This window comes from Lissotriton vulgaris, chromosome 4_1 (assembly GCF_964263255.1).
Source record: "Lissotriton vulgaris chromosome 4_1, aLisVul1.2, whole genome shotgun sequence".
Classification (NCBI taxonomy): Eukaryota; Metazoa; Chordata; class Amphibia; order Caudata; family Salamandridae; genus Lissotriton; species Lissotriton vulgaris.
In genome coordinates this window covers 164,225,023-164,252,724 of record NC_141691.1, presented here as the reverse complement: position 1 = coordinate 164,252,724, position 27,702 = coordinate 164,225,023, and the positions used below count along the sequence as shown (strand labels likewise).

At 45.6% G+C, this 27,702-nt stretch overlaps 1 long non-coding RNA gene across 4 annotated transcripts in view; it reads right to left on the bottom strand.

Moving 5' to 3' along the window:
- LOC147718523 (uncharacterized) overlaps positions 1-27,702 on the bottom strand; it is a 290,327-nt gene that overhangs the window by 125,980 nt on the left and 136,645 nt on the right. The window contains exons 3-4 of one of the 4 annotated variants that reach the window (XR_015309985.1): positions 22,433-22,628; positions 19,924-21,086 (exon numbers count right to left, since the gene is read on the bottom strand). The exons of 1 other annotated variant lie outside the window; for it this stretch is intronic. This is a non-coding gene — a long non-coding RNA (uncharacterized LOC147718523). Of the gene's footprint in view, positions 1-17,794; positions 19,098-19,923; positions 21,087-22,432; positions 22,629-27,702 lie in introns of those variants that run through there. 2 more of the 4 variants (XR_015309983.1, XR_015309984.1) reach the window with 2 other exon arrangements.

The following is a 27,702-nucleotide window of genomic DNA, read 5'->3' as shown; positions in this document are numbered from 1 at the left end:
AAGTGCGGGCTCCCGGGGCTTTGTATAAATATTAGGGGGGCACACAGCCCCCCAATAGCCCCGGGGACCGCCACCCCCGGGGCTTCTTCTAAAAAAAAAAATGACCTGTGTGTGGGGAGGCCGAAAATGGCCTCGGGAGGGGGGGCCACGCGGCCCCCTTCCATTAAAAAAAGAATAGGGGTCAGGCCCTGGGGGATGGGGTCCCCAGGGCCAATACAATAGGAAAGGAAGGGGGGCCACACAGCTCCCCTTCTTAAAAAAAAAAAGAAAAAAAACCTGCATTGCGCCGGAGGCCCCGCCTCCTCCCTGCAGCACTCTGCAAACGAGCCCCCTGGTGCATTGTAAGATGGGGAAATAATTCCCCTTGAATACTAGGGGTCCCTGGGGGCCAACTAGCCCACCAGGAACCTCCAGTATGCGCCAGGGAGCTGTGTTGCAGAGAGGTGTTCAGAGGCCACGCCCCTTTTTACACCTTTCTGCAACGCAGCTCTGTGGCGCTTACTGGAGGTACCTATTGGGCTAGTTGGACCCCAGGGTCCCTCAGGATTCAAGGGGGCTTTATCCCCGAACTTAAAATGCGCCACGGGGTGCGTTTGCACAGTTGTGAAGGGAGGGGGCAGGGCCTGAGGTGACATGTGTGCAAACATGCCCTGTGGTGCGTTTCTAAGTTGGGGAATGAATTCCTCTTCAACCCTGAGGGTCCTGGGGGTCCAACCAGCTCACCATGTACCTCCAGTAAGCGCCACAGAGCTGCATTACAGATTAGTGTAAAAAGGGGCATGGCCTGGGCCACCTCTCTGCAACAGAGCGCAGTGGCGCTTACTGGAGATACCTGGCAGGCTAGTTGGCCCCCAGGGACCCTCAGGGTTGACGAGGAATTAATTCCCCAACTTAAAACGCACCACAGGGCGTGCTTGCACACATGTCACCTCAGGCCCCACCTCCTCCCTTCACCACTGTGCAAACGCATCCCCTGGCGCGTTGTAAGTTGAGGAATTAATTCCCCTTGAATACTGAGGGTCCCTGGGGGCCAACTAGCCCACCAGGTACCTCCAGTATGTGCCAGGTTGGTGAGTTGCAGAGAGGTGTTCATAGGTCACGCCCCTTTTTACACTCTGCAGCGCAGCTCTGTGGCGCTTATTGGAGGTACCTTGTGGGCTAGTTGGAGCCCAGGGACCCTCAGAATTCAAGGTGACTTAATCTCCCAACTTAAAACGCTCCACTGGGCGAGTTTGCACAGTGGTGAAGGGAGGGGGTGGGGCCTGAGGGGATGTGTGTGCAAACATGCACTCCTGGTGCATTTTAAGTTGGGGAATTAATTCCTCTTCAACTCTGAGGGTCCCTGATGGCCAGCAATCCCACCAGGTACCTCCAGTAAGCGCCACAGAGCTGCGTTGCAGAAAGGTGGGCTAGGCCACGCCCCTTTTTACACCTCTCTGCAACGCAGCTTACTGGCGGTACCTGTTTGGATAATTGGACCCCAGGGACCGTCACGATTCAAGGGGACTTAATCTCCCAACTTAAAACGGCCACAGGGCCTGTTTGCACACATGTCACCTCAGGCCCCTCCTCCCTTCACCACTGTGCAAACGCGCCCGTAGTGCTTTTTAAGAGGTAGTTTTAATCCCCCTACCCCAACGCATAGTGTTCCCTAGTGTATGTAGGTGTTTTCACTGTACAAGCACACAATCATCCATGAAGCTACTCTCAGAATCACACACTCTCACTTATAGCAATTTCTACAGTCCAACACACATTTATACTGCTTTTCACACATGTACCACTGAGATATACATTCACTCACTAACAAATCTATACACACACTCACCCACCCATACAGTCCATCACAGATGCACTCTTGAAACCATGCACCCAGTGAATCACCCACTCACACATCTATGCACAGAGTCACACACACCCCACCCACATAAACACTCAGACAACCAATCAATAACACATATAGACACTCATGTAGCTATTCACAAACCTATGTAGCCGGTTACACACCAACAGACAGACGGATACAGACATTCACACAGTTTAGTCACTAACCCATGCATTCAGTAAGATATGTTTAATCACTCACTTATAGAGTCAGTCACGCACCTACTAAATCATTTATTCAGACACTTATACACCCACTCATTCTTCAATAGGCCTTTCCCTATACATAATAAATATATTTAAACTTTACAGAAACACACAGTCACTGGAGGATGTCATCAGTGATGTCATCAGTGATGTCATTTGAGATGTCATCAGTGATGCCACTGACCATGTCATGAGTGATGTAATATGTGACGTCACCAGCAGTGCATTGCGGGGGCGCAAGTTATAGTTAGCAGAACTAACGATAATGGAGGAATTTCTATGGTTTTGTACGAGTGAAATGTCCAGCTAACTGTAACACCCCTGAAACCTATGGTTTTTTAAGTGAATTTCTAAGGTTTTTTAAATGCTAATTTCTAACTATAATGTGGCTGAAACCTATGTTTTTTTCAGTGAATATATATATAAACAATACACTTTCAGGCATAGAGTGATGCATAAATTATGCAAAAGAGAAGCAGAGGACTCTGGCTAGTTCTCAAGTTTAGGTGAAAAGCAGCTCCTGTATAGAGCACTCTCAACACCAGTGGCACTCTAGATCTGCTCACCTCAAATGTCTGCTTTTCTATCAAAGTCCTTAAGCATAGGATTAGCAGAGTGCCACCCACCCCGAGATAGAAAGGGACAAAGTATTTTACCATTTCTACAGCAATCGATATATTTTTGTTTGCCCTGGGTCACAGTGATCAGTATGTTTCCAACCCTAGTGTGTGTTCCTTCCTAATAGCGAGTCTCAATGCCAAGTACTATTGTTTTGCAAGCGCATTTGTGGCTGCAAAACATTTGCAGTTTACAACCTGGAGGGTTGGTTTTGTCCCTGGGGTCGGTTTTGAAGCAGTTCTGCAATATCAGCCCCCTATAACAAAAGCGGAAGCAGTGCTTCTTGCTATCACTACCCCCTGCTTCCAGGGCTGGTCGAGCAGCAATACTACACCCCCCTTCCACCACTCCCAAGGCCGGTCCAACAGCAATCTGCCAGGTCTGGTTTCTGTTCCCAGACCGGCCCTGTCTGCAAATCACTTGACCCATCTTATTGGATCACCTGGCTTTATGTAGCTGTTGTACATCATAGATCATGATTACAACTTGTAAAGATTCCTGTGTTAATATGATCTGGGTCGAGCCACGGGGACAGTGAGTATGGAACTCACCTTTCCCTGGTCTATTAATATGTGTTTAAACTGTCATTACAAAGTAGCACACCATCTCAATTGTGCTTGTGTTTTCTATTTTAATGTGCACAATTTTTATTGGCTTGTGATAAAATACTATAGTTCTAAGCGCCTATTGAATATACAGTATTGCTTCATCCACTTTTAAGCATGCAGTTTTGATTTTTCTTTCTTTGGAACACTGACATTTGTTCTGATGCTCCTCTACGGGTAAGAAATTACAACAGCTTCACATCACCCCTAGTAGCTGGCGTGCACATCGACCTGCAAGCCTCACCATTTTATACCCGCTGTTTCCCCCTGCCCACATTTCTTTTTCTCCCGAGAAGATCCGTCTGCCAATGAAAGGCACACCCTGCCAGGTGCACAAAGTATGAATGGAGACCCCTTGATTACACCACTGAACATAGGGGATTGGGACTTGCTTTTTTCTCTGTCCCAAGTCTCTTCCTCAAGGTCCTCTTCTTTGACCACCTTCACACATGCAGGCCAAAAAAGCAAGCTCCCTCCCTCCTGCAGACATGAAAGGGCACCCGACAAAGACAGTGCTTTGGAAATATGCAAACCCTAGTCTTTGCAACCCCTTTTCTTGTTACATGTTTGACATGTACATGGCTGCGCGGCTCTTTTATGAATGATACCGTGCAGGGAGCGTGGCTATCAGTGTCTCATTGACTTTGTCAATGTGTTTGAACATGGTGGACAGCTGCCCACCTGCGGCGCAGCATTGCTGAAATTAACCAAAGAAAAGCTCTGATGCGCAGATCCAGCCGTTCAGATATGCACACAGCAGCCGTGCAGCTGTACCATATGGCTAAATAAAATCAATAGAAGTGACCAGAACATCCTAACATTTTATTTCACTCATCCAAAACTCCACATCCTAAACCTTTCCTTAATTAAACCAAAACTCTACATTTCTGTACTTTCTTTTACACTACCCAGATTTCAATCAATTAATTTCTGTTTGATTTTTTACTTGCTTGCTGCCCCTCTCTTTCTTTTTTCTTAAATCCTAACTTGTCTTCTTGCTTCCTTCCTCAATCCCTCCTTCTCTCATGCTTTCCTTTATTGATTTTATTTTCTTTGACCCTCTTCTCTCCACTATACTGCTCTGATACCACATGTGATAGAACAGACAAGCTGTGCCTCTCCATGATCCAGGTGAGGTGAGCGGGACCCATGCAACTGTCTTTGGCACATTATGACACAGCACGGCTTTGCCTTATTTTGTAACTTTGAACAACACTCACATACCTTTCACCTACTGTCAGACACCGCTCACTCTGCACACTCACCCCCCCCCTTTACTCTGCACAGTCACCCTGACATTGCGCTGGAAGTCAGATACTGCTCATTCACCACTCACACAGTGCTCACTCTGCACTGCACACCATTCGCATACCCCTCACACTCCACCCACACCTCTCACCATATCTCAAACTGCTCATCCTGCACTTATACTATTGACATGCCACTCACCCTATACTAGCACACATCTTACCTTGTACAAGATAACATCTCTGCCCCTGTACAATCACACAATTCTCATTCTGCACTAAACACACATCAATCACTGTGCATCAAGGTACTTTCATCCTGCACTCAGACACTTATCAACCTTCATTCATGCACTACTCACTCTGCACAGGGAGCACACACACCATTCTCCCTGCACTCACATACTGCTCCCACACCTCTTAACTTAATACATTTACCAATGCTTGTTTATTATTAGTATTATCCTTTTAAACTGACTTTTTTTACTTGATTGTTTTGTAATGTGTATTGCACTGTTTAGTTATAAACTGATGCAAACAAACTTAACTTACTTACTAAATGTTATTCGAGGGGAGTCCAACGCCCCACATGTTACCAGTAGGGTCCACCGTTACTTACATCATCCTGAGGATAGATTTGATCATAGCATACTCTATAGCAAGAAAGCTTATTCTTGGCTACCATCCATCTGTCACTCCGCACCTCCCCTTCCCCTCCCCCCAAAAAATGTCCACAGTATCTAACTAGGCGCAGAACTGTTTCTGAGGCTAAACTTTTTTACTCCATTCTTTTCCCTACATGTGTGTTTGGTCAGGTCATTAGTGAAATCAGAGCCAATGCCCGTGCCTTAAAAGAGGTTTCCAATGCCTCGGTCATCTCATTCAGTCTAGTGACTAACCAACTGGACTGTCACGCAAACTGACATATTGGAGAATAGAATAGCCCTAGATTTAATCATCCCTGCCAAAGGGGGAGTATGTGCAATAATGGGTCCGAATCTTGTATTTACATATCTAACAAACCACTCAGCATTCATGAACAACTAAGCCACATCAAGAGTAGTGTTTGGGAACTAAATAAGAATAAATGTGCCTTTAAAATCAGCTGAAGTACCGTCAGGTCTTGGATATCAGGGAAGTTCGGAAATTGGAGGAGGAACATTGTTTTTAAATACTACTAGCAATAATTCTTGCTGTGATAATTATATATGTCTTGGTTCAACTGTGCATATGCAAATTCAACACATTGGTGGAAATAAATGCTTTGTCCCTACTTATCTACTTACTCTAGCCTAAAATGCTAACAGTTATATGGAGAATGAAAAATTAAATGATGTTGATTTTCATATTTTCATGCTGAAATGATTAGATTGAACACTAGTGATTTGTTGTAGGTTTTTACCTCATGGTAAAACAGAAGTGAATTGTGAAATAATTTTCATACCTGCTTAAAGTACTACCAAAGTCTTTGTATAGCTCCACATTAACACACATTTTAAACGATCTGCCATCTTGTATTTCAAAGTTGTGCATTACAAATGTTCGAGTAAGTGTAACCTCGTTTTGAGGTTGGCATGGACAAGTGAACACTACAGATTTAGGCCCTTAGCTAAAGTTTAGAGGGTGGAATACTCCACCACAAATGGATGTTATGTCTTCCTAATTACAAGGGCAGATTAGCTTATGGCACTCGCAGTACTGCCATGTTTTGACAGAATAACCCATCCACTGAACTCTAAATTAAGCCCTCTACATAGTCAGCTTTCTACCATACCCTACTAAGTCTTCAAGGACTTTTCACACACTTCCCACAGGAAGAGCTAGGCACCTGCTCTATAGCTGCTCTTTGGAGTTTTGTATAGCATCTAATGCCCTATCCTCTACTTGCTACATTATCAAAAATGTGTAAAAGAAATGTGAAACTGAAGTGAACCTAGCTTTCTATGCTCCAATGGATCAGACCGCGAAGCGCGGATCCGTTGCTTTGCAAATTTACACTTGGATTTTTGCTGCTTGCTGAAATCTTTCCATTAAACAAATATTATAATTCAGTGGGTTTCTCGGAGTGCATTATAGCCCTAGGCATTGGTTGGCAGGATGTCTGCCACATCTGTCTGCCAAACTCTAATTAAGGCCCCTGGTCATTTTTTTAGTTAAAGGGAGGTAGGATGCCAAGGATAAAACTGTGTCAGATGCCAACGTGTTGTCTAACACATTTGACATAAAAGAAATCAAAGAATGCATGGAAAAGAAGCAGAAAGAATGCCAGTGTTAATTTGACAAAAGATGGGGCGTTAAAGTGTGAATGATGAGGAAATGTTAAATGACATTAAAGGTGGGCATATCTGAATTTTCAAAACCCATCAACATTGTGAAAGTGGGTAGTAATGCTAACCACAAAAGATGGTCCAATGTACAACTTTTGCAAGTTCAGGAAAGCTATTTGAACCTGGCTATTTGATTAATTCTACAGGGCCTTTATGAATCAACACCATTGTGTCAATCATTGTACCTCTCATAGAACTGTGAACCCTTTAGGCAAGTTTTGCACATCATAAACACCCAGAAATAGGAATAGAACAAAGCAATAGTTGTGGTGAATGAGAATTCAGGTATTTAGGACATGCAACATGGAGAAAAAGAAAGAGGTTTGCTTTGTTTAAAGACAAGAAACAACTGACTACATTTATGAAAAAAGGCTAACTCAGAAATAAAAAACTTTAGGAGTTTGTTTTAAGCTCCTGAGATTTCTTCCTGAGTTTTGCAACTACAGTCTGTAGCTCCCTTCTAAAAATAATTCTGTAGAAATTGTGTATACTGAAATCAAGTTTGGAGATTCGCTGACGGATGTCCATTATTCTACCAAAAAGATAAAGCTGTGTGGTATTAAATCTGTGGATCAAGATTGCAAATTTACCATTGGAAATATATTTTTTGTGTGCCTAAGTTGAACCTAGATGCATTAAAAGCTTTAAAAGTTGGAGATTAGGGTCCTCGGTATGAATGGCCCATAGCTTCTCCTGGTAACTCTTCCCCAACCCCCTGAGTTAGCGAAACTGGGGGCATTGGTAATTTCAGCGGCAGAGTTACTGGGTGTTCACATGTAACCCTGAGGGTCCCCTGAGAGGTTATAAATAGCTAGGGGAATTAGTAATTTTGATTCTGATTCCAATTCCCCTTGTTATTCCTGAGTTACTTCACCCAGAAATTCTACCTGCTATTAGGTGAGCGATAATAGATGTGCAGTTACTTTATAATTTGTAACAGGAGTTACCGAACCCATTGGAATTAAAAAGGTACTCATTATAAGGGCCTATGTCTGTAAATGTTCTATTCTAAATTTTAATTCTGATGTCAACCATCTGTTCATAATTTTAGAGGTTTGTTTTCTCCATGTTGAATTGAAGCAAAGGCATTCCATCCTGTGCACAGAGGTTATGAAACAATTGTCATTCCTGTCCAAAATATTCAGTGGCTGCCTTTAAAGATGCTAAGTGGGGGGCGTGGCCAAGATGGCGGGGTGAGCGGACGCTTCTTCCCGCAGCTTCTCCGGCCCGACTAGGCCCGAGCCCTTTTTCGACAGCTTTTCTCCCCCCGCTGGAGTTCAGCGGCCGTGGGAAGGGTAGCGGAGACCTTGGGGCGCACATCGGTGCACAACTTTGGCCCGAACGCTTCAGCAGAGGCACGCTCAGGGGCCGATAAGCTAGCTGCGGAGCGCCACGGAAGCGGAGTGGAGCGGAGCCCCGGCCGGGAGGCCTGAGTGGACCCTGGCGCCAGTGTCTGGTGGCCTGGCACGGAGTTCGCTTGCATACTCGCATCGGACTGTGCCCTGTCTGGTACGCCGGATTGGTAGCTACCACGAGGTGCCGAGAAGAGGGATGCCTATTGTCTGACCGTGGAGGCGCTTGGATCTGCGGCGGTAGCTTGATAAACTGCGTGAGCCCCGTGGGACAGTGCTCAGGAGTGGAGGCCAGGTCATTTGACCCTTCTTCGTCTCGGCGAGCCCGGAGGGGGCTCATTTCTGGAGCACTGACTCTTTGCACAGCCTTGGCGGCGCCATCAGGCTCGGAGGGTCTGCCCGGCTACGCCCGGCCGCCATCTTATCTTCACGGCAACGGTGACGAGGACCTCCTACAGTGCCGTCTGGGGACAGCTCCTACACCCCTGGCCCTGCACAGAACTTTCGTCCTAGGGGATGCTGCGGTCTGGGTCGCCCTTGTAGTGGTCAGCGACTTGAATTTTCGTTGGAGTGCGAGTCGACCTCCGCGGCGGAGCTGGCCCGCCATTTTGTCCTCAGTGGAGCAGGACACGTAGTGGCCCTACTGCAACAGACTCTCCCCTCGGTGGTGCTCTGCCAGTCGTTGGGGACTCAACGACACCGGGACCTGCTGCCAGTGGCTCGGGATCGCATATCTGATTGAGTAGAGTGCGGCAGTCTATAGTGCACGAATGTCGGGGAACCGGGGAGCGAAGAAGGGGGACCGCACCCTGCCGGACATGCTCAGCAGAGCCCAGCAACAACGCGACAGGGCGCAACCGTCCCCAAGCTCTTCCAGAACCGCAGCGGAACCGGCCGGGGGTGAGCCCCCCATCACAAGATCCTTCATGGAAGATCTGTTCAGCTCGCTTAAGGCTGACTTTCAGACACTAAAGCAGGAGGTGGCCAGCGAAGTGCGAGAGGTCCGCAGGGAGGTGGAGGGCCTGGGTGAGCGGATGGAGACGGTAGAGGCAGCGGCTCAACGGAGGGACGAAGAGATTGTCCATTTACAGCAAGACGTTCTCCGTCTCAGGGAGCAGCATGTCGAACTTCAGGCACACAATGAAGACCTGGAGAACAGGTCGAGAAGAAATAACATTCGAGTCCGAGGTGTACCGTCCGCAGAAGAGGGAACTGATTTGACGGGCTACCTGAAGGACATGTTCAGGGAGATCCTGGGTGAGCCCGCGGACTTCCCGATCCGAATCAACAGGGCCCATAGGGTCGGCCGACAGCGGCAGTCGACGGCACCTCCGCCGGACATTTTGGCCTACCTCCCGGATTTCCCAGTAAAGGAACGCATAATGGCTGAGGCCCGCAAGAAACAGCCGCTGACCTTCCGCGAACGGCCTGTGGCGGTGTTTCAGGACCTGTCTGTCATCACGCTACAGAAGCGCAGGTCCTTCAAAATCGCGACGGATTTCCTGAGAGAGAATGAGACACCGTACTCTTGGGGACATCCCTTTCGCCTAATATTCCGCTGGAATGGCGTGCTGCACCAACTGCGTTCCTTGCAAGATGTCTATGGTGTCCTGGGCCTCACGGCCACGGAAGAGAGTGAAGCGACACCGGGCTGGAGGCATCCTGATCGAGGAGGACGACGGCGATCGGCGAGGCGGAGGTCGACGGCTGGTGCTGGAAGGCCGGACTCACCCACCATCAGGGCAGAAATGGCCAACGCCCTGAGAGAAGCGGCCAGGGACTCGGCCGCCACGAACGGAGTCGCCATGACGGCGTAGATTCACTCCGGGGGGAGATGGACATAGCTTCTGCAACAACAGGTTTGGGGGTTGGAAGGGGGGTTGGGGGAGAGGCGGGAAGAATGAGTGGCCGGACGTCCACTTTTTGTACTTTCCACGGACTTGTCCGTTTTGGGACATGGCTGGGACAATGGGTTGTTTGGGCATGGGTGGGGAGTTGGCTAGTTGCCACAGGTTTGTTTTGGAGGGGGTTGGGGGTTGTTTAGGGGTAGAGGGGGTGCCGTCCAGTATCTTAAATGTCATTGCTTTGTCTTATTTTGCTTGTCCTGCGCTGCTGTCCCGTGCCCCTCCCCCGCTGATTGACTGCCCGTGGCCTGGCACTTACAGTCACTTGGGAATATGTCGACACTGAAAGTAGTGACCCTTAATGTTAAGGGTCTGAACAACCCAGTAAAGCGAAGGGCAATCTTATCTTTGCTGAAGGGGACACAGGCGGATATATGCCTCCTGCAGGAGACCCATTTACTACCACAGGATTGTCACAGGATGCGCTCTAACAAGTTTCCAACTCAGTTTTTCTCCTCTGCTGCATCTAAGACCGCGGGAGTGGCCATTTTGGTAGCGAGTTCCTTCAGGGGGGAGGTGCTGTACAAATTTGCAGAACAGAAGGGGAGGCTATTAGCGTACCGCCTCAGGCTGGGGGACACAACGTTCACTATTGGCTCTTTATATAGCCCGAATGACCACCAGGAGCGCTTTCTAGACTCGGCGCTGGTGGACGTGACTGCCTCCCCTGATAGACATATCATTTTAGGGGGTGATTTGAATATAGTTTTTGACTCCACACTCGACAGGTCCGCGCAGCGATACCCGCAGACTGGGGAACTCTCACAGGCTGGGAGGGCTCGAATTACTGATATGGACCTGCATGATCTTTGGCGCACCCTCCACTCCACGAGTAGGGACTATTCTTATTTTTCACATGCACACCGGACTTATGCACGGCTGGACCACTTATTGGTCAGCGGACCGATGTGTGCCGCCACTACAGCGGCGGACATTGGGGTCCTGTCGTTGTCTGATCATGCGCCGGTCGTAGGCACATTTGCGCTTCCGACGGCCTCCCCCTCTCGTGGGGTGTGGCGTCTTAGAGACACCCTCCTGCATAAAAAAACGGTTGTGAAGCACATTGAGGAAGCGATCCGGGAATACCAGGCACACAACGATAACTCGGACACCTCGCTAGCGACGCAGTGGGCGGCATTGAAGGCGGTTCTAAGGGGGGAGTTCATTTCCATCTCCTCAGCAGAAAACAGGGAGGGACAGCGTAAGAGGGAGGAGCTGACTTCCCAGGTCCGAGAATTGGAACAGGTCCATCGCCGTACCGGAGCCCCTAGGGTGTGGAAACAGTTGAAAGCTGCCAGGAAGCTCCTGTCGGCGTTGGACATGGACAGGGCCGAATACGCGGCGCTGCGTCTAAAACACGCGTTTTACACGGGTGGGGATAGGTGTGGCAAATTATTGGCGAATAGGCTCTGAATCGCGCATCAGCGTAACGTGGTGAAGGAACTGCTTGGTTCTGATGGGGTGGCGGTCTCTGATGACGCGGCTGTGGCAGAAACGTTCTGTAGTTTTTATGAGGCGCTTTACACAGGGGAACTCCCCTCGTCGCAGAATGCAACAGATTATTTGGAGTCAGTGGCCCTTCCGGCGCTGGACTCAGCGCAGGCAGAATACCTCGAGCGAAGCATTCATGTGGAGGAGGTGATATCCGCGATAGCCAGGCTCAAACATGGAAAAGCCCCGGGCCCGGACGGTTACACGTCCCTGTTTTATAAAACCTTTTGCCCGGTTGTAGCTCCTATTCTTACCCGCCTGTTTAACTCCTTTTCCGAGCCGGGTGCCATACCGCCGGACCTGTTAAGGGCAACGGTCGATCCCGAAACCTGGGAAGGACCGGGCCCTCTGCGGCTCGTACAGGCCTATCTCCCTCCTGAATGTTGACCTTAAATTATACACAGGGATTCTGGCATCTAGATTGGCCTTGCATCTACCGGGCCTGGTTGAGGTTGATCAAGCTGGTTTTGTCCCCGGCAGACAAACCGTCGATAACACCAAGAGAGTGGCGCACATCTTGGAGAAAGCCTCGCGGATCCCAGGTGAGAGGATGCTGCTAGCGGTAGATGCCGAGAAGGCATTCGATCGCGTTCACTGGCCTTATCTCGAGCAGGTGCTCCGGGAAATGGGTATTAGAGACAAATTCTGCTCGATGGTCTTCAATTGCTACAAATCCCCTGCGGCGACAGTGAGAGTTAATGGGTGCAGCTCCCGCAGCTTTGAGATCGAAAGGGGTACCAGGCAGGGATGCCCGCTTTCCCCCCTCCTCTTTGCTCTCTATATGGAGCCGTTTGCCCAGAGAATTCGTCAAAACCCAGACGCGATTGGGATCAAGATGGGGCAGTATGTCCATACGATCAGTCTCTATGCGGACGATGTCCTCTTGACCCTGGACGATCCAAGACGGTCCCTCCCGGCGTGTATTCAGGAACTAGACGCTTTTTCGAAGGTGGCGGGTTTTAAGATGAACATGGGCAAGTCGGTGGCTCTGGACGTGTCCCTGGCCGCGGATACCAGACAAGATCTGCAGCGGCTCTTCCCCATGCAGTGGTCATCATCCCTGGTGCCATATCTGGGGATTCTGCTACCGCCAACGTTGCCAGCGATGGTAATGGCCAATTATGCCTCCCTTAGTAGGAAAATCAAGGAAGAGCTGGGCCGCTGGAGTAAAGGCCTGCTGTCCTGGCTCGGCAGGATTGCGGCGGTCAAGATGACGGTCCTGCCCCAGATCTTGTACCTCTTTCGAGCTTTGCCGCTCCAGCCACCTACGGGCTGGATTAGACAGACACAAGCCGACATTGCACGCTTCGTCTGGCAGGGCCGCAAGCCGAGAATGAAGAGGGTTCTCTCCACGCTGGCCCCTGAGGCGGGGGGCCTTGGTATCCCGGACCTCCGGAAATACTTCCAGGCGGCGCAGCTGCGCTACCTGGTGGAGTGGAGTAGGTGGGAATCCGACAAGCACTGGCTCTTTCAGGACCAGGCAGTGGCGGGGCGCCCCTTCAGGAGGTTCCATTCTTGCGACGGATTCATCGCCCAACCTATATGCTTCCTTTGTCACGCGAGTCCCCTTGAGGGTGTGGGATACGGTCAATGAAGTTCGTGAACTCACCACATTCCCTTCGCCTTTCACGCCGATAGTGGATAACCCTGATTTCTCCCCCGGTATGGAACCAGGCGCCTTCTCACACTGGAGGGCAGCGGGTTGCCGAGCGCTCTTCCAGATATATGGATCTGAGGGAGTGGTCCCTTTTCAGCAATTGAAGCAGGAGTTCCAACTACCTGAGACGGATAGATTACGATACATGCAGGTTAGGCACTGGGCGCTTCAATATCAGGTGCGGGGCACTGCTGATCGCCAGATAACACCATACGAGCGGTGGTTGGTGACCCGCACCTCTGATGCTAAGCTAATCACAGACCTTTACAAATTCCTGCAACCCCCTCCGTTTCATTTCTATAACCCGGGTAGGGAACGCTGGAATAGGGAACTGGGAAGGACGCTTAGTCATAAGGAATGGGATCAAATTGCGCATTGGGCGAGACACTCTGCATATCATACAGGCCTCACAGAAACACTCACCAAGGTGTCCACGTATTGGTATTATACCCCGGAGAGGCTACACGAAATTAATAGGCATATTGAGAAGGAGTGCTGGAGGGGATGTGGTCGGGTGGGGACTCTTACACATGTACTTTGGGATTGCCCCTTGTTGGAGAAATACTGGAAGGAGATTCTTGATGAGATAGATGCTCATTTTGAGACTGAATTGCCACGCTTCCCGGCGTATGTATTGCTGGGCCTCCCGAATGGCCTGATGTACCCGATGAAGTCCCGCAGGGGCAGGCAAATTGCGATAGCGCTGGGTTCAGCGATTCAGAACATCTTGATTCATTGGCGTACCACCACGGTCCCCTCCATCACAGGCTGGCTACACAGGCTCTGGCATGTACTGGGCATGGAGAAATTATCGCTTATGGTGGCGGGGGACGTGGAACAATTTGACGAGTTATGGCAACCCTTTCATGCGCTTTTAACCACAGAATTTAGAGAACTCACCTGTCCGAGGTACCTCAGACTCCTGAGACTAACGCCACCGGTGATCCCAACTGACTAGGAGGCATAGGATCTGGGCTCACGGGGTAGGGGGCGTGGCGGGAGGGCAGGATGCGTTATGGCCGAGTACTGGACGGGGGGGAGGTGGGAGGGTGTTGGGGTGAGTTGGGGAGTTTGGAGGGAGGGGTTCCGGGGGATGGTGGGGTTGGTTTCTTGCATCATTGCCTTTCATTTTCTGATCTGATTGATGGTGGCAACCGTACTTAGCCCTTATCATTTTGCTAAAGCAGCCTTGTCCACCATCGCGCTCTTAGATTTATACTTAGCTATTTTCACCTGAATGTATTTAACCCTACCCCTCATGTTCCCTTACCTCCTATGTTTTTGCCTTAATAAAATGCTTTAAACCTAAACATGCTAAGTGTCACAAAATGGTATTAGATGATGGTCTTTAAGAAACAGAGGCTCGGGATTTGATCATTTTGCTATCTTAGTTCATTGTAATGGTTTTAAACCTATTTTTTTAATCACAGTTTACTCTCTAAGAGGCTAATTTAGAGCTTAGCAGAGCGGTGAAGGAGTTCAAGGGTTAAGGAGTACATTCTCTGACAAACTCAAGGCCCGCTTGCCTGATTTACAGATGGGTGGATCTTAGGTTTGGCAGCGATGAAGACTATTCCTTCTCAGTCGCTGACATACTCCTTACTTCGTCAGGCCATCAGAGTTTTTGCCTTTCAATCACACGCCAGATTTAAAGTCGATGGCTGAATGGCCAGTTTTCACTGCCCATCACCCCAAGTAAAACTTTGCAAAAGGGAAAGTGCAAACTGCAAAATAAACCCCACACCATGGAAGACATTACCCATGGTGTGGAGGTCATTAGAATTTTATATTTCAAAAACAAAATGCTGCTTTGTTTTTTTTTTATTACAAAATTGTGTTAAAAGTTTGACAGATGGTACCGTTATGTTGAAGGAGCCATCCATCAAATTTTGAATACATTGACAGGAATCTCCATGACAGCGTTTCCCGACAATGTTAAGAGATGTCCCCTGGGCTAGCGGAAATCTCCAAATTTGGTGGGCGGTGACCCTTGGTATTGTGGGACTAAAGTATTCCGCCATACCACCGGACTTACCTCTGTACTCCAAATTACAAATCAGGCCCTTAGCTCTTTGCAATGGGTTCAAACTCTTATTAAGGCATAGTTTGCTTAAAGATTAGAAAACTCTAAAACATCATTTTCTGTAAGGTTACTGCAATAAATATTTATGTAACAATGTGAAACTTCCATGATTTTCTGAAAAAAATATTCTTAGATAAAGGAGAGGACTGAGTCCTCATGCCAGAGTCTTTAAAAGCGTGATTGCATCCACCACTTCAGAAGGATCAAAGCCTGAGTCACTCTCAATTGGATTTAACAAAGTGGTTGGCATCTGCTCAAGTATGTCTGCAGGAGGCATAAAGAATATGAGAGCAACACTAATCATACGTAATTGTCCATTTTATTTACTGATATGTCTTATCTCAGGTATTGGTAGTACAATACATTTGTGTGTGGTTCTGGTATGAAGAAAATAACAATTCTGTGTCTTGTCTACCTGTACTGTAACTGGAGATGATGAATAAAATTTGTTTAAAAAAAAAAATCGTTCATTTTATGTCATTATGTACAGTGCAGCTCCTCATCTCTTTGAGACAAGGTCCCAGGACAAAACTTGCCAATTTAGATAAGAGCGTGTAAAAATAAACATAAATAAACGTACTGTCCAGGGCGGGAATATCTGCAAAACCATTGTGTCCTTTATTCACGTAATTATTATCTTAACAATGATTTCATTCGCCATGCAATTCTAACTGTTTTATCTCCCCCCAAAAAAGCTTCAACTTGTTCACCTTAACCAAATTTGAGCTTTTAATGAACGGGCCAAACTTATTTTTTCCTTTAAAAAAACAAAAATGAAGTAGAATGAATGTGATTTCCTTTTGCTTTTCTTATTTCTAAATGTTTTAAATAGCATCGGCATGTCACCTTCAGCTACGTCTTTCAGTCCACCATTAATTTCCAATCAGCTCCTTAGGCATTTCATCTGAAAGCTCATCTGGGTTGCACCTAGGGCATTTATTGTCCTTAGCTTATGAGGTTAGGGCTTTTCCTATTTTGCACAAATTAACACATGTCCTTGTTGAGGGGGAGGACTACAGAGCATGCACATTCTGTCTGAGATGTTTACTTGCTCAAGGTGTATGGTTTATACTAACGCCGGCTGAAGAAGTGGGGTAGAGTAGGGTTCATCATGTGAATCCTACTTCTAAAAAACTAATCCCATCTGGACACTCCTTGTTAACTTGTGCCAGTACTGGAGGTCAGAGGCGGCACCGGAGTAAGAGCTGTTAGAAACAAAGGCCTCCATGTAGACCTTTTCGGGTGGCAGTGAGCTCTTAAGGCAGGGACGGACTGGGACCCCAAAGCAGCCTTGGCAATTTTCTTAGACCATCCCCTGCCTGGCCGCTGGAGGCTGGAAAGGCTTGCTTGCTGCTTTTGTTACTGGGGTCGATATTGTAGAACCAGCCCCCACCCTTCCAGTCTCCCGGGGAAATGCCTGATGCATGGTCTAGCCAGTTCAGGCCGGCCTTAGGGTCAGCGAGGCTCTTTCCTCTGCTTCCTTGGCGGAGGATTGCCTGCTACATTTAGAGATTCCTTTCCATCCGACACAGACCTCCATGACTTAAGTGTATCCACTAGGAAAGTGGATGTACTTCCATCACTGCCACAATGTTTTTTTCAACCCACTCGGCATTTGATGTTTGTTTCCATAAACAAAACCCAAAGTGGGGGTTTGTTTTCATTAAAGAAAGCAACATGTGTAGGGATTCACATGAACATTGGGGCCAGTCATTGTTTTCCCTACCACGCAATGCAGGGACAACCACTGACCGTTCCTTTAATAAGGCAGAGTGATCGTCGCTGTAACCTAGCAGTCAAGTGGGCAACGCGCTGTCAGGTCAAGGGTTCCGACGACAAGTTTGGCAGACAAATTATCCGAGGTTTTTGGCGAGTGACCCACACCCGCCAAGCTCCTAATGACCCTTTGAGACCTTCCTCTTATAGACTGTAGAGATATGATATTCTTGATAGTAGATCTGCAGGCAGAGCATCTGCCAAGTATACTTAGCAGCGGATGCCACAACAGGGTGAGCATGATATCAGTGACTGGGGCGAAGCGAGGAAACAGAGACCACAACAGAGACAGGGCTCCTAAGGGACATAGAACACATGCAATGAAACTTCTCTTCAAGTTGGAGATTCCAATGGAACTGGCCCGACCAGCGAAATTTGCACACCAGCTGAAAGAACTTATAAGTAAAGACTCAGCCAAGGATTAGAGGCTGAACACAGCTTCAAATTAGTGTATACACATCTAACCTTATTTGTTTCTTATTGTCGTGCGTTGTGACTATTAGACTTGCTAAATGAAATGATTACGTTTTATTCATGATCAAAGAAGGTGCACGGATGGAGACACCTTGCCCAGTCTTTTTGTAACAATTTTAATTAATTGAAACAATAAATACATTCATACATTCATTTATAGAACACAGACCTGCATTGTGGGACTGCCAGCTCTGCATTTATAGTGGTAGCGGTCACAGGAGAAGATCCCTTCACTGGATACTGACACTTACAGTGAGTCCATTAGTAGTAGTAAAGCAACTGACACGTGTCCAAAGTATCCAAGACTCCTCCAGCCTGGCCTGGCCTTTCAGATAATAGTGCCTTCGATGCTGGCTCTTTCTTGTCCTTCGGTGTCGAGAAAGGAAGATTACAAATCTCAGGATATATCTTGATGTTAGCTAAAAAAGCAGGAACATTTGAAACTGCAAAACGTAAAAAAGGGGCACGTTTGTAAACTATAAAACTACTATTTCATCAGAGCACTCACATTATCCCTGGGTTTAGCTTAACATCCCTTTTGAATTTATAATGCATGCATAATGGAGAAATGTGAAACTATAAGCAGAGCCATGCAAAATATTGTGAAGGAAAAAACATGACATGAAGAACATCGCTTGATAGGTCAGAAAGCGGCAGCAATTTGCTTAATTTGTTAGCATTACAAGATTTAGGCACCATTCTCTTCATCATCATATACCATAGACTGTGTCAAGCCAGGGCTCCCATTGTTGGTAGTTATAGTGGCCTCTGAGATTTCCTAATGATAGAAAGGTCAGGAACACTAGTGATCAGCACTCAAGGTACACAGTCTACAAAAAAGGGGAGTCATTTAAACATACTTGCCTCCCTTGGTAGTTGTGGACGAGCTCAATGGTTAGAGCCGGCAGACCCTGATTCAGAGGTCTAGCCCGGGACCAGGGTTCAATTCCCACCTCAGCGGGTCTTGGGCTCAATTTCCTCGGACCTGATAATTCTCGCCTCGGTGCCTATTCTAATCATGGGTCCTCTCTGCAGCCCTGGGCAATAGCTTGCTTAATCTCCACAACGGCCCCAACAGCGCTAGGATGCCTGGCTGCACCTTGGGGGTGCCCAGGAGTGGGTGCCTCAGAGGGAAAAGCCAGGAAGGGTTCCACAGCGGTATTCGTACAAGCGCCGGAAAGACCCTATGTGGGGTGATTCGGGCGCTATACAAATAATATAACATTTACATTTACATCTTAACACAGAGGGAGTGGGGGGTGAGTGTATGTACAGTATAACACACCATTCCAAGCAACAATAATGCATAAAGTACACAACATGACAATAATAACTCATGTACATACAACATATGTGCGGTATCAAGGACCTAATGTACGAAAGCGTAAAACAACGAATTGTAATTGGTGAGAAAAAACTCGTGATTTTGTACTGATGTTGTACTAAAGGCTCACATGCTGAAGTTATGATTCACAATTGTAAAATACCCAAACGCAGTTATCAAACAGCTAAAAGTTGCAATTTGCGAGCGTTGCACAGATGGACGCTGATAAGTAAAGCAGGAAGTAAGCTTGGTGGGTTTCTAGAGAAGAAAGGAGATAAACAGGGGCCATCACTGTGGAATCAAAATCTAGCCAAATATGGCTAGTTAAGATTCTGGAGAAGATGATGGTCGAAAAAGAAAGGAAACTTTAAGTGATGCCCAGTGAGAAATTATGGCCGAGGAGTGTGTTGAGGAACATGATAAACTTTTAGGCAAATCCTGCTTGAATGTTCCCAAAGCAACACATTTTGGAGAGAATTTGCGACTGCATAATGCAGAAGGAGTCACCAATCATACTAACGAAGAAATTGAGTACGGGTGGTACGATCTGTAGTCAAAAACGAAGGAAAAGTTCAGTAGCGGCTCCTACCAGACAGGAGTGGTAGGACGGAGAGGGAGGATTACAAAAATGAAAATGGCAGCAGGGAGCACCCGGCAACCAGCCTCCCCACAGCCAATCACAGCGCTGCAATGCAGAGTTGTGATAGTCCGAGCACCGTGGATCGGCACTCAGACGGGGACTGGGAGGGTTTGCATGTTCCTCCCCAGGATGTGTAATGCAGCCTGGTTAGGAAAATGCAGAGTGCGCATGACTGCTAGGTCAGCCCGATAGGGCCAGTGAAGCAGTCATGGCACTTAAGGAGTGAAAAACACTCCTTCCCTGCTCTGCCCAGCCCCGTCCCACCCCGAGAGCCACTGAATTCAATAGGAAAAATACAATGATAATATTTTTATTTTATTTTTTTATTTTATTTAATGCGATTTTATATAGCGCAAACTTTACCCGAAGGTGTCAGAGCGCTTTACATAAGAACCAGTTGCAAAACATAAGGATTTAGGATTACATGTGTTGCATAAAAGATACAAACAGAAAAAATTGCAAATGTACAAGATGTAAAGACGACATTATTATCATTCTATTTTTCCTTTTGAGTAGTGGGGCGACGCTACTCCGTCATAGCGGAGGAGCCGCCATTGGAAAAGTTGGCTGTAAGAAGAGCAGAGGCTAGTGGAACAGGAGGTGGCCACTGAACAGAGTCTCCCCCTGTACACACGAGATAGTGGCACCACTACTTTACAACCCGAGGCAGTCATTGGTGTTAGTAATATCGACGCCACTGTCCAAGTGGCCATTATAACACTTTGTGGGTAAAATCTTGTTTTTAAACCCTCATGCATTTCTCTTAAGACAAATGTAAGTATAAAAGTTAATTTATATCAATAATGCAATTGATTTATGTGACATCACCCAAAAACAATATATTATGGGAGTTGTAGTTTTAATATGAAAAATATGTGAATAAAAAAAGAAACAGTTAAGTATGATATTCTAAACTCTTAAGTATAGAATGTTAAACAACATCCACTAAGTTTTTTCCCCAGAAAACAATTTTTCATCTAAGGCTCTAATGAATCCATTAGCTTTTAGACACAGAATTATTTGTAAGCCTTTGGAACATATGGCCCCTACCAGTAAACCAAGAACGAATGCAAATGTTTGTTCCACATGCTGACAGTATGCTAATTTAACAAAGACATTTCATTATCATAACTAATCTCTGTCTCCACAGACCCATCAGCATCAAGAGAGGCCTGCGACTAGTCACAGTTCATTACCTCACACTAGTGGAGGGAATACACCTGCGTGAGGGAGCCATACCGCCTTGAGGGAATGTTAGAAACACCAGCTACATTCACACTTCTACCTACACAGACAACTGCAACAGTTAGCGTTTATTGCAAAATAGGAGAACATATTGCAAATAAAAAATGTAACTTTGGTCTTTTAAAAATCCAAAAGTTATTTCTGTCACTGAGCAGGGCGGGTTATCTTCTCCATTACAGCGATGCTCCCTTGGTGTTCGTGGTTGTAAATATGGGGTAAGTATCCGTGGCCGAATGGCATGCGCGCTGTCACCTGTAACATACAAACATGAGCACGAATGAAATGTGGATATAAACTGAATGAAACACATAGCAGCCTGCATCATCACACTCACAAAGCCACAGAGTCATATGCGCTGCCAGGGTAATGGCCAACAATGTCTGTAATCAGGGTCATAGTTTGGGGCGGAGTTGGTGTCACCTCCCCAAATAAATGCATTCTTGGCTTGGTGGTTGGGTTTGAGGGCCTGAGTCGGGTCTGCTATGCCTATGGGGTTTTTTAATGTCATAATTTCACTAAGTGGTTTTAACTTGTTCATTTTTTGGATTTGGAGATTAACTATGTATAGTGATCGGTTTAGCAAAAAAAAGTAGTAAATCAGCACACATAGAAGTACTCGTTGAATGGGTGCAAATGTACTACTTTTTGGAATTCTCAAACATTGGCAGTAGTAGGCATGGAAAGCTGCGACAGTCTCAGGTTTCAGGCATACTACTGCCAAACAAACACCCCCAAAAAAATGGAACGGAAACTGCATACTCCTGGGGATATTTTCCCTACAGTGAAAACAAGAGAGAGAAAGAAAAGCTGCATCACTCTTCTATGGTAAAATCACTTGTAGCGCTGAATTGATGATTATTTTTTTAACTCTATATGTTACTTATCTAATGCAGGCTCCGTGTCTGTGGAGCTCTGTTCTGCTCCAGCTGCTGATTAGCACATGAGTATTCCTGAAAGTTAAGGAATATTGTTAGGTCTACCTGAAGTTAAGGTGGATGTTATACAGTGTACCATAGAGGGATGTATGTCAGTACAACGCGATCGTTTAGATCGCGGTACTTGACAACGCTGGCATTACAACGCAAGTCGTTTCAACGACTTGCGTTGGAGGGCGCGGATTTTGGAATATTATAATTTTATATTCCAACACCATTCCACGTAACAGTAGGGAAGGTGTTGGAATATAAAATTACAACATTCCTTGTGCAACAGCGCCATCCAGCGCAAGTCGTAGTAACGACTTGCGTTGTAATGGCATTGTTGTAAAGGCACTGCGGTGTAAACACCGCGTTGTAAACAATGTTTACCCCATAGAGTATCACAAGAACCTTATGATATTTTAAGTTGAAAGCCCTTTATTCAGTCATTGCATTCTCATAGGTGGGTTTCAGTGCAGTCTGCCTTATACATTTTCCTGTTAATTACTCCTAACTCTGAACACCTTATTTACTATTCTTTCTTTTACCTTTTTTAGACATAAACACCCATTTGCTCACACCAATTACCAGAATGCACGGAAGAAGGGAATCATTCTGGTAGTTTACAAATATGCATAAAAAAGCCTAGACCTTAGAAATAGAATTTCCCTGAATATTTACCTTTTTCTGTCCATTGATTTAACAGAGATCTCTCTTAGCTGACTGGTTCCGTCCCAGAGTGGGGTGCGCCGTGGGACCTTTGTTGTCCTCCTTGTTTTTTCCCTTCTTCCTAGGGTTACTGTTGGTACTTTGACTCAGTTGAGTACAATAGGTGACCAGGAGAGGTTGAGGACCTTTCATCTTTTGCATACCGTTACTGCGGAACGTGAGTAAAACCTGACAGTTACTTCTTCGTATATGAGGCTCAAAGAGTTCAGACCAAATTGTAAGGACTACTCAATACTAAATACAGCACTCAGCATACATTAATGGTACCATGAGCCAGTTTTCTCATTACAAAATCGATGATCTCAAGGGGGAATTGAAATTGCTTAGACCGGGGTCCCTGGATCCAATAATGATTCAGTGGAATCCCCGGATTCCAGTATTGATTACCTGGTGGTTCAAAGACATCACTAGTTTAGAACCACAGTTTAAGACAACATTAAAACAAATTTGGTAAAATGGCACCCTAACTGGGACCCACATCCTGCTTTAAAATGCTTCTTAATTCCAGACATGTAGCACCCCATCCTAGTCTGTACACACGCATATCACACCTGAACTGAAGTCCTGGTGGTCTGTGAAAACTCAATTTTCCGCTTTCATCCACACTTGAATGAAAGGACAATAGCTTGTTTCTTTGTGGATCATATGCCAAGAAGTCTCACCACCAGGGATAAAAATGAACTTGTTGGGATGGAAAAGTCCCTTGCATGGTGACGGACATGTGCCCATACCCTGAGTGCCTCAGCGGCAATGATGTCTGGATCCCTGGTGCAGATTTTTGTTGTCGCCGGCGAACCCGGATCGTGTGTGTGCACCATGACATAGGCCTGTCTCACGGATTGCAGTCTTGTTGGCCCAGGAGGGGCACCCAAAGCGCTACCCTCATAGTGGTAGAAGCCTAGGGCCAGATGTAGGCCGCCAATTACCGGTCGTTACCGACCGGTAATTGGTTTTTGAGATGTAGGGGCCATTATTTTACAGAAGTAGTAAATTTACTGAATCGGTAAATTTACCGATTCAGTAAAATACCGAATCGGTAATTTTACCGATTCGGTAAAACCCAGATGTAGGTAGCACTGTTTACAGTACTACAGGCATTCAGTATTTTACCACCCAATCCAATTGGGTGGTAAAATACCGAATTCAGGTGTACATGCACATCTGTGCATGTACACCTGTGCCATGTGACACACAGACATGCCCTTAGGGCATGTATGTGTGCAACATGTCACACAAGCCTGTACTTGGGGTACTAGAGGGTGTCAAAGTGACACCCCCTGCACCCTTGCAGGATTCAGTATTTACCGATTCGGTAAATACCGAATCGGTATTTCCCATTGATTCCTATGGGCTTCATGGGCCATAGGAATCAATGGGCAATACCGATTCGGTATTTACCGAATCAGTAAATACCGAATCATACAGATTCGGTAATTCTAAAATTAGAATTACCTACATCTGCCCCCTTCCTATTTACCGACTCTGAAATACTGAATCAGTAAAATTCGGTATTTAAGAGTCGGTAAATAGGAATTACCTACATCTGGTCCATAATGTCTTTGCTAGGAGTTAAGTAGCAGAAGCGCCATGGTGGCAGAATACTGAGTAGGGATCAGTAAAAGTGAACAGGCTCTTTTTACCTGTGTCACTGGAGTGAGCCCTAGAGGCCCACTCATAAAATGTTCTGCCGTTATGTGCTTAACGTACACTTAGTCTACATCAAGAGGTATGTAGAGCTGTGCCGGGCATGTGTCTTGTGTGCATATGCAGGGTGTATGTGTGTCTGTTAATGATACAAGGAATATTCTGAGTTTCATTTTGGGAGACTTCAGGCTGACTAGAGGAGCATGATGGAGTAGAGGAATCCTCTCAGACAGATTTGTGGATTGCTGTGTGAGACACACACACTGGAGGAAGGAGCACCATGCTCCCCAGTACCCTTTACAGGGTGCTCTTTGAATCAAACAGAAGTCACTGAAGGGTGTGTGGTTACATCTTAGGAAGGAGATACAGCTGATTAGATAATCAAAAGGAATCAGAAAGAGTAGAGTTGGGGCCCTGGGTAAACATTTTGATATACATATCACCGTGGCTGACATCCAGGTGTGAACATTTGGGTCACTACTGTGGCCTGTGTTGTGGGGTTATCAGATTTGGAGTCACTCCTGCTTTGACAGGCTGGTTTCTGGAGCATGGTTGGTGACCCCGTATGCCACGTGGGGGACAGGAAAGGACAAGGATTGTAACCTGGTTGATGAAGTTGTTAATAGGAGAGGCCACCAGGGTGACCTCTGTGTACATATATATAAATAAACATATTATTTAAATATAAAAATAATTTTTATGTTAATTAATAATGAGTGCAACAGTAGGGAAAGCGTTGGATTGCGTAGGGGTAAAAATTACTATTCCCACTCCAGTGAGTGCAACAGTAGGGAAAGCCTTGTATAGCGTAGGGGTAAAAATTACTATTCCCACTCCAGTGAGTGCAACAGTAGGGAAAGCGTTGTATAGCGTAGGGGTAAAAATTACTATTCCAACTCCAGAGAGTGCAACAGTAGGGAAAGCGTTGGATTGCATAGGGGTAAGAATTACTATTCCCACTCCAGAGAGTGCAACAGTAGGGAAAGCGTTGGATAGTGTAGGGGTAAAAATTACTATTCCCACTCCAGCGAGTGCAACAGTAGGGAAAGCGTTGGATAGTGTAGGGGTAAAAATTACTATTCCAACTCCAGAGAGTGCAACAGTAGGGAAAGCGTTGGATTGCATAGGGGTAAGAATTACTATTCCCACTCCAGAGAGTGCAACAGTAGGGAAAGCGTTGGATAGTGTAGGGGTAAAAATTACTATTCCCACTCCAGAGAGTGCAGCAGTAGGGAAAGCGTTGGATAACGGGAGGGTAAAAATTACAATTCCCACTACAGAGAGTGCAACAGTAGGGAAAGCGTTGGATAGCGGGAGGGTAAAAATTACTATTCCCACTCCATAGAGTGCAACAGTAGGGAAAGAGTTGGATAGCGTAGGGGTAAAAATTACTATTCCCACTCCAGAGAGTGCAACAGTAGGGAAAGCGTTGGATAGCAGGAGGGTAAAAATTACTATTCCCACTCCATAGAGTGCAACAGTAGGGAAAGCGTTGGATAGCGGGAGGGTAAATATTACTATTCCTACTCCAGAGAATGCAACAGGAGGGAAAGCGTTGGATAGCGGGAGGGTAAAAATTACTATTCCCACTCCAGAGAGTGCAACAGTAGGGAAAGCGTTGGATAGCGGGAGGGTAAAAATAAATATTCCCACTCCAGAGATTGCAACAGTAGGGAAAGTAATGATATAATATTTAAATAATAATAAATTAAATATCAATACCAATTTAAAATTAATTAAAATTAATTACCAATTACACAATATTTAATAATTAAGTAATTTTAAGTACCAATAAATGTTATTTATAAAACATTAATCACCTATTAATAATTAATTAACAAATAATTACTTTTCAATACCAAAAATGTAATAATATAAAACATACCAATTAATAAAATGTAATTACCAATTAATACTTAATTAAACATTTATTAATTATCCATGCATATAAATATAAATACATATTTACTTAAACACAATTAAATTGCTTCCCACCCTATTCCCCTATAACTCACAACCCACTCCAAATAATAAATTAAAACAATTAACATAATTACCAATTAATCAATTAATTAAAACTTAAATACCAATTAATAAAAAATAATTTCCAATTAATGATTCATTAACAATTAATTAATTATCAATACATACAAACAAAAATACATATTTACTTAATCACAATTAAATTACTTCTCACCCTATTCCCCTATAAACCCACAACCCGCTACAGAACTAAAACGCAAAATTAAATTAAAAATAATTATTAATTCATAAAACTAATATTTAATTTACTATAATTAAATTACTTCCCACCCTATTCCCCTATAAACCCACAACCCGCTACGGAATTAAATTAAGCCAACATTAAATAACAAAACATTCATTATTTTAAAAAAAATTTAAATATACATTACAAATAAAGTATATATTTTTAACACATATACTAGCATACATAACACTAAAAAAAAATTTGATATGATGTAAAACGATATTTTAAATTTGATATTATAGGAATCGATATTTCTTACCTTAATTTCGATATTATAACCAACTATATTTTGGTCATTCAATATTCTGTCCATTCTATATTTTTCATTCGATATTTTGGGCAGTCGATATTTTGGAATCGATATTTAGGGTTTTCACCCTGAGCCCTGACTGAGAATTGGAATCAGAAGCTGTTGTATCAGAGGGAAACTTACCGGCGCACCGGAGGAGTGCTGACGATATCCAGCCTCTGCCCCTTCAGAGCTGGAAGTGTTTACTCACCAAATGCAGCCGCTGTGAGGGAGATGCTCTTGGAGACTCCGGACCTGTAATCCGTGCTGGTTCGATGAGACTGATTGAAGGGCCAGAAAGCCCTGGGGGAGCTTGTCTTCCAGATATCGCTTTGGTGCTGAAACACTTTAGAATTTTCTAAAATAGTCAGCGTGGAAATCCTGAGACTTGGACTACTATCAGGGCCTAACTAGAATGTTGCCTATAGTGAATGGGGAATAACCACTACTACTAGTAAGCGCAAAGTAGGACTCAGGGGTTTGCTTATTAAACACTAAAGCCCTGACCTCAGGGGGCTGTGTTTATTGTTTGTGTATGCTGTACTTCACTTTTTGTACGTATATAATCCATACTTTTGTCATAAAAGACAGTATTTGACTGGACAGTCATTTATGGATGGTATTGAACATAGGTTGAGTTGTGAGCTTCTGTTCACCCCACTATATCTACCTTCCCCCCTGAGAAGCCTTGGAGTGCTGGACCCACGCTATCACTGAGAGTCAAGTGCTGAAGGGTTGGCCCAGTTGCTCAGGATCCCCAGTAGGTTGGGCCCAAAGACATCAGGAGTAAAAGGCCTCAACTCCCCATGGTTGGGCTCTGTAGCTCCTGCTTGCCCTGTGGCCCTCTGAAAGGGGCTCTCACAAAAGTGAATGAAAATGTCTGAAATATGACGTTTTAAAACTATAATGCTGCAGCAGCAGTAAACTAAACATGAACTGCTCTAAAATGAAAAGGGTAAATGAAAGCAGTCACTGTGACTGTATTGAGAACGTGTAGCATTTCGCCAGGTTGCACACGAA